Here is a 6061-nt window from a genome sequence, read left to right as displayed (position 1 = left end):
AAAAAAAAAAAAGTATATTGGCTGGGTGCAGTGGTTCATGCCTGTAATCCCAGCATTTTGGGAGGCCGAGGTGGGTGAATCACTTGAGGTCAAGAGTTTGAGACCAGCCTGGTCATCATGGCAAAGGTAAAACACTGTCTCTACAAAAGTACAAAAATTAGCCAGGCGTGGTGGTGTGCACCTGTAGTCCCAGTTACTTGGGAAATTGAAGCAGGGGATAGCTTGAACGCAGAAGGCAGAAGTTGCAGTGAGCTGAGATCGTGCCACCTCACTCAAGTCTGGGCGACAGAGTGAGACTCCATCTCAAAAAACAAAAAGTATGTGTATTAAAAAGGAAAAAAAAGAAAAAGATATTTTGCATTTTTCTATCTCAGAGTGCTACTGAGACAATAAGGAAATGCGAAATATTTAGAGATTTAAGAGGAAAAGCATTATTGTGCAGGCTATTGAATAGCCTAGCAAGGAAATCTAACCCATTTCCTTAAGGTGAGTTAGGAATCATTTCAGCAAGATGACAATCTAGCCAAGAATCAAGGGTGTTCCTTATTTGTCCAAAGATGGCACTTTACAGATGAAAAAATTAGGACCCGGAGAGACTAAGTGACTTATCCAAGGTCATGGAACTGAGTAATGACTCAGGATTGAGGGTCTTCTGATCCCCAGCCTAGCACTCTTGTAATTGTCTAAAAAATACTTTGATGAGGGATTTCCAACATCATGGAGTAACCCATTTAAGTGTTTACTAGAGGATCCTTATTATAGAAAAAAACCTTCTTTCCCTCAATTTTATCAAAATTATTCATTCTGTTCTTTCAATTGAAAGGAAAAAAATAAGCTTCACCCTCATCAATCTATGCTTGGTATATTTAAAGACTACTGTACTTTGTATATTTAAAGGCCACTATTAAATTGACCTCTAGGTCTTCTCATTCTCAAACAAAAATAAAAACGGTATTTGATGGAGTTTGTTCTCCTGGGAAAGTGTCTCTCTTTTGAACTATAGCTTGTATCTTTAGATCCTTCTTTCATTAGAGCATATAGAGTGGATGTGGCAATTTAATATGGATCTGCTCAGATTGGGAATAACAGAAGAACTACTTTTATTTGTGCCTTTTCAAATATCCCTATACATCTTATGATTATATTTTCTTTAAAGAAATAAAGGGGGGAAATAGCTTTTAATTGTTGTTTCATGATCAAATCACAATTTGGCTATCGTTATGTCCTGCACTAGATGAATTTTACTAAGAACTCAAAATCACAAGCATGCAGGCCGTAAATCTTACTTAGAGCAAAATATATTAAATATCAAGCAATTTAAGTTTAGAGTTCCTTCTTGGCCAAATATCACTCAATTTCCAATATCTGTTTTACCTAATCTCCCTCCCTCTCAGCTGTATTATCTTTATTGTTAATCTACGAAGTCTGCAATTGCCCTGTGATAATACAAGCTTATCTTCTTAGAGACATTTCCTTGAAAGTTTACTTAGTAGTCTTTAAAGGTGCATGGTGCCTATACTTTAAAGAAAGTAAGCATAAATATTTACTTATAAACTGTAATATTGGGGAATAGAGTAAACATTTATATCATATAGTTTATAATCTACCGTGAGAACCTTTTCTTCTGATACCTTTGGCTAAAAAATGTCTGCCCCCTCTCCAACTATCTAAATCCTCCCTATTCTTAAAGGTTTGCTATAAAAATCTCATTCCCCATAACTTCCTACCCATCTTGGCCCAAGGAATTCCTCCTTAACTTGAAACTCCTATATTGTTCACTTGACCTTTAATGTTTTTATAGAATCTTTAATTTTACAAATCGTTTTCCCCACATTTGTATATCTTAAAGCATTTTATTTCTTAAAAGGTACTATATTTTTATTTATTATGATTTCAGCTTTTATTTTAGATTCAGGGGTTATTTGTGCAGGTTTGTTACATGAGTATATTGCATGACACTGAGGTTTGGGGTACAAATGATCCCATCACCCAGGTAGTTAGCATAGTACCAAATAGGTAGTTCTTGAAGCATTTTCTAAGCACTTTTATGTCTCACAGGGCTGGTACTTTTGTTTTATTGTACTAAAGCATTTTTCAGTTGATACTTATTTGTTCATTTGTTTGTTATTAGATGTCTCTCTTCCTCCCTGTTTGTCTCCATTGGCAACTGACTCTCAACTGTGTATCCCTAGTACCTTGCATAATATTTTGTATTTGCTAAATGAATGAATGAATGAAAGCAACCTATCACCATGACATTCCTGTCTGTAAGCATTATTATTCTCAATTCCCCCATGAGGAAACTTAGTTTCAGGGTGTTTGAGTAATTTACCCAACGTTACATGGTGTCTGATAGAGCTGGATTTTTCCAGGAAGATTTTCTGATTTGCTAGTTATGAGACTTCACAAGTTTCTTCCCCTTGCTGTGTTTTCATGTCCTCATTGTAACAGTGGAGCTAATACCGTGCTATCTGCCTTACAGGATTATTGTGGGGATTAAATGAGCAAACATAGGCAAAGTACAGGGCCCTTGTGCTCACTGCTGGACATGCCTAGTTGATACTAATTCATCATTCATTGAGTAATACCATTCAAATAGTTACTAATCTAACAATTTTGTTCACAAAGATGTAATGAAATACTTTGTTAAATACCTTGCTGAATTTAAAATTCTCTCAATCTATGAAATCCCTTACCTGCTAGTTTCATTAACACTATGTACAAAGGAAATGAGGTTTGGCTTGTTTCTTGGTGAACTAATTCCATCACTCAATGGCCACAGCTTCCTTGTGTGTGCCCCAGGCTTTCTCTCTGTTATCAGCTTTAGAATTTTGCTGAGGAATTCCATCAGTCACATTATTCCCTGGTTTCCAGAACCCACCTTTCTTCCGTTTTGGAAAATGGAAACATTATTCCAACTTCAAAATAGACTCATTTAGTTTTTATATTTTGTTCCCACAGTGTCTGGTAAAATGCATTGTTCAGCCAGGTATGGTGACTCATGCCTGTAATCCCAGCACTTTGGGAGGCAGAAGTGGGTAAATGAATAGAGGTCAGGAGTCCAAGACCAGCCTGGCCAGCCTGAAGAAACCCTGTCTCTACTGAAAAATATAAATATTAGCTTGGCATGGTAGTGCATGCCTGTAGTCCCACCTACTCAAGAGGCTGAGGCAAGAGAATTGCTTGAACCCAGGAGGAGGGGCTTACAGTGGGCTGAGATTGCACCACTGCACTCCATACTGGGCAACTGAGCAAGACTTTATCTCAAAAAAAAAAAAAAGAAAAGAAAAGAAAATCAAAAAACACATTGTTCAATTGACTTTTGTGGATTGCTTGATTTGGTATTGAATTCTGATATAGATTGGATCTCTCTGTGTCCCTACCCAAATCTCATGTTGAATTATAATCCCCAGTATTGGAAATGGGGTTTGGGGGGATGTGATTGGATCATGGGGACAGATTTCTTATGAATGGTTTAGCACCATCCCCTTGTTGCTGTTCTTGTGGTACTGAGTGAGTTATCCTGAGATCTGTTCCTTTAAAAGTGTGTGACACCTCCCCTCTTTTTCTCTTGTTCCTGCTTTTGCCTTGTTAGATATGTCTGCTCCCTGTTCACCTTGTGTCAAGATTGGAAGCTTCCTGAGGACTCCTTAGAAGCAGATACCACTTTGCTTCCTGCACTGCCTGCAGAACCATGAGCCAATTAAACCTCTTTTCTTTATAAATGACTCAGTCTTGGGTACTTTTTTACAGCAATGCAAGAATAGCCTAATACAAATTCTTATAATGTCATTTCAGTTGATTAGAATGTACCCAGAACTTTAGTATTCAAATGATCCATCTGCCTAATAATATAATAACTAATATTTGTATGTGCCAAGGAATGTGCTAAGCCCTTTACAAGCATCATTTCCTATAAGTTTTGCAATATACTCTGAGTGAATTAGTATTCATTACACATTTTACAGCTGAAAAGCTAGGACTTATAAACTGTATTTCATGCTCCATGATGACCAAAAAAATAAGTGAACAAACAACACCAGAAAGAGTAACTGACAGAGGAAATAGGATAAATACAAAATGAGAAGTGCAGAGTCCGGGATTCCTAGAGGATTTGGTGGTTTTCTAATTTCTGATGTTAGTCCTTTCTGGACCCTTATTAAAAAACTTTTTTTTCTCCCTTAACCTGATTTTACATCATATCTGTTACTTGAAAATTAAGTGCTAAAAAGGCTTTCTGGAAGATGTTACAAACAAAATGTCCTTTTGAGGAAGTAGGAGTTCACAAGATGAATAAAGAACATTTGCAGAATAAGCAGCATCAGGTGAGAAGGATATAGTCCACGCAGCACGACATCCAGTATGTTTTAATGTTCCCTATAGGAAGGGAATCTGAGGTGTGTGATGGAAAGTGAGGTGAAGAGATAGACAGAAGCATAATCACATCATACCTTGCATATCAAAAGTAAAAAAAAATTAAATGTATCCTGAAAATTAAGAGAATGGTTTTACAGTTTAGTAATAATAAATATAAAAGTAAGATAATTATTTAAATATTTAATAATAATTAAGATGAATAATTCTAAGGTGGAGATAGAATTTGCATTTTGGACTGATCGTGCTGAGTGTAGCCACCTGGTAAAATTTGCGGGGACTTCTCGACTGCCAAAAGACTGGATTTCAGTGATCCAGGAAAGGAGTGGAGGGCATTGGAACCAAAGCAGACCATTGGAACCAAAGCCTCACCATTACCTAAAAGGCAGAGGGTTAAAAAGAAAACAACTGTTTTTTTCTGTTTCTTTTTTTAAAACTTTTATATTAGGTTCAAGGGTTCATGTGCAGGTTTGTCACATTGGTAGACTCATGTCACAGGGGTTTGTTGTACAGATTATTTTGTCACGCAGATACTAGACCTAGAGCTTAATAGATATTTTTTCTGATCCTCTCCCTCCTCCCTCAAGTAGGCCCCAGTGTCTGTTGTTCCCCTCTTTGTGTCCTTGTGTTCTCATTATTTAGCTCCCACTTATAAGTGAGAACATACTGTATTTGGTTTTCTGCTCCTGCATTAGTTTGTTAAGGCAAATGGTCTCCAGCTTCATCCATGTTCCTGCAAGGGACATGATCTCGTTCTTTTTATGGCTGTACATTTCAGGTGAAAGGTATCCTTTTGGCTCAATTGCATGCATTTTCTTTCTGACCCTCAGTGCACTTGGAGGGTATAAAGACAAAGCAAATGTCCCAGAGGGAAGCAGATATATGCAGTTTCATAGTTCATCAATGCACACAATCCAGATACATTGAAGTTTTATCATAGGGACAAAGAAATTCACAAAATTAATACTTTGGGTTCTAAAGACCTATATGTTTTGATTCTGCAGGCAAGTTGGCTACTGCAGTACACTTAGAATTCAAGACAGAGAGACATAAACAACAAGGCTTGAGGTTAACTTTCTTTTTTTTTTAAATATATATTTCATTGTGTTTTAGGTTTTGGGGTACATGTGAAGAACATGCAAGACTGTTGCATAGGTACATACTAACTTTCTAGGAAACTCGTTGAGATTCAAATACTATATGTTAGTTTCAAATAACAGGTTTTTAAGGTTGTTAGATTAAAAACTGTGCCTGAATTACACTTGTATCTTTTTGGCTACATTTTCTTCTCATTTTCATATGAACATAATGGCAAATAATCTCTCTATGTCTTTCACAACCCCAGAGAATCTCAGTTTTTCTAAAGAAGGCTTCTGGTTTTGTTCGTTTGTTTGTTCACTAGGTTTTTAGGGGTAAGGAGCAGCAGCTATGCTCATTATTCTTGTGTGTTTCAGACTTAAATAATCCCTGCATTTTTCCTACACTATTGAGCCAGCCTGTTGATCCAAGACTCTGCCTTTCATTTAGTGAGGGCTGTGCCTTTTAAGTCATTCGGAATTACGTCAGTACCCTAAGCACTTCATATCCAGGACCTCTTTATAATAAATAGCATATAACAGAGCCTGATGCAACTGTCCTGAGAAAAAAGGGGTGTTATTGAAATTCTAGGGGGAAAACAGAGTTTGTT

This window comes from Cebus imitator, unplaced genomic scaffold, assembly GCF_001604975.1.
Source record: "Cebus imitator isolate Cc_AM_T3 unplaced genomic scaffold, Cebus_imitator-1.0 Scaffold289, whole genome shotgun sequence".
Lineage (NCBI taxonomy): Eukaryota > Metazoa > Chordata > Mammalia > Primates > Cebidae > Cebus > Cebus imitator.
Note: the sequence above shows the minus strand (reverse complement) of the source record.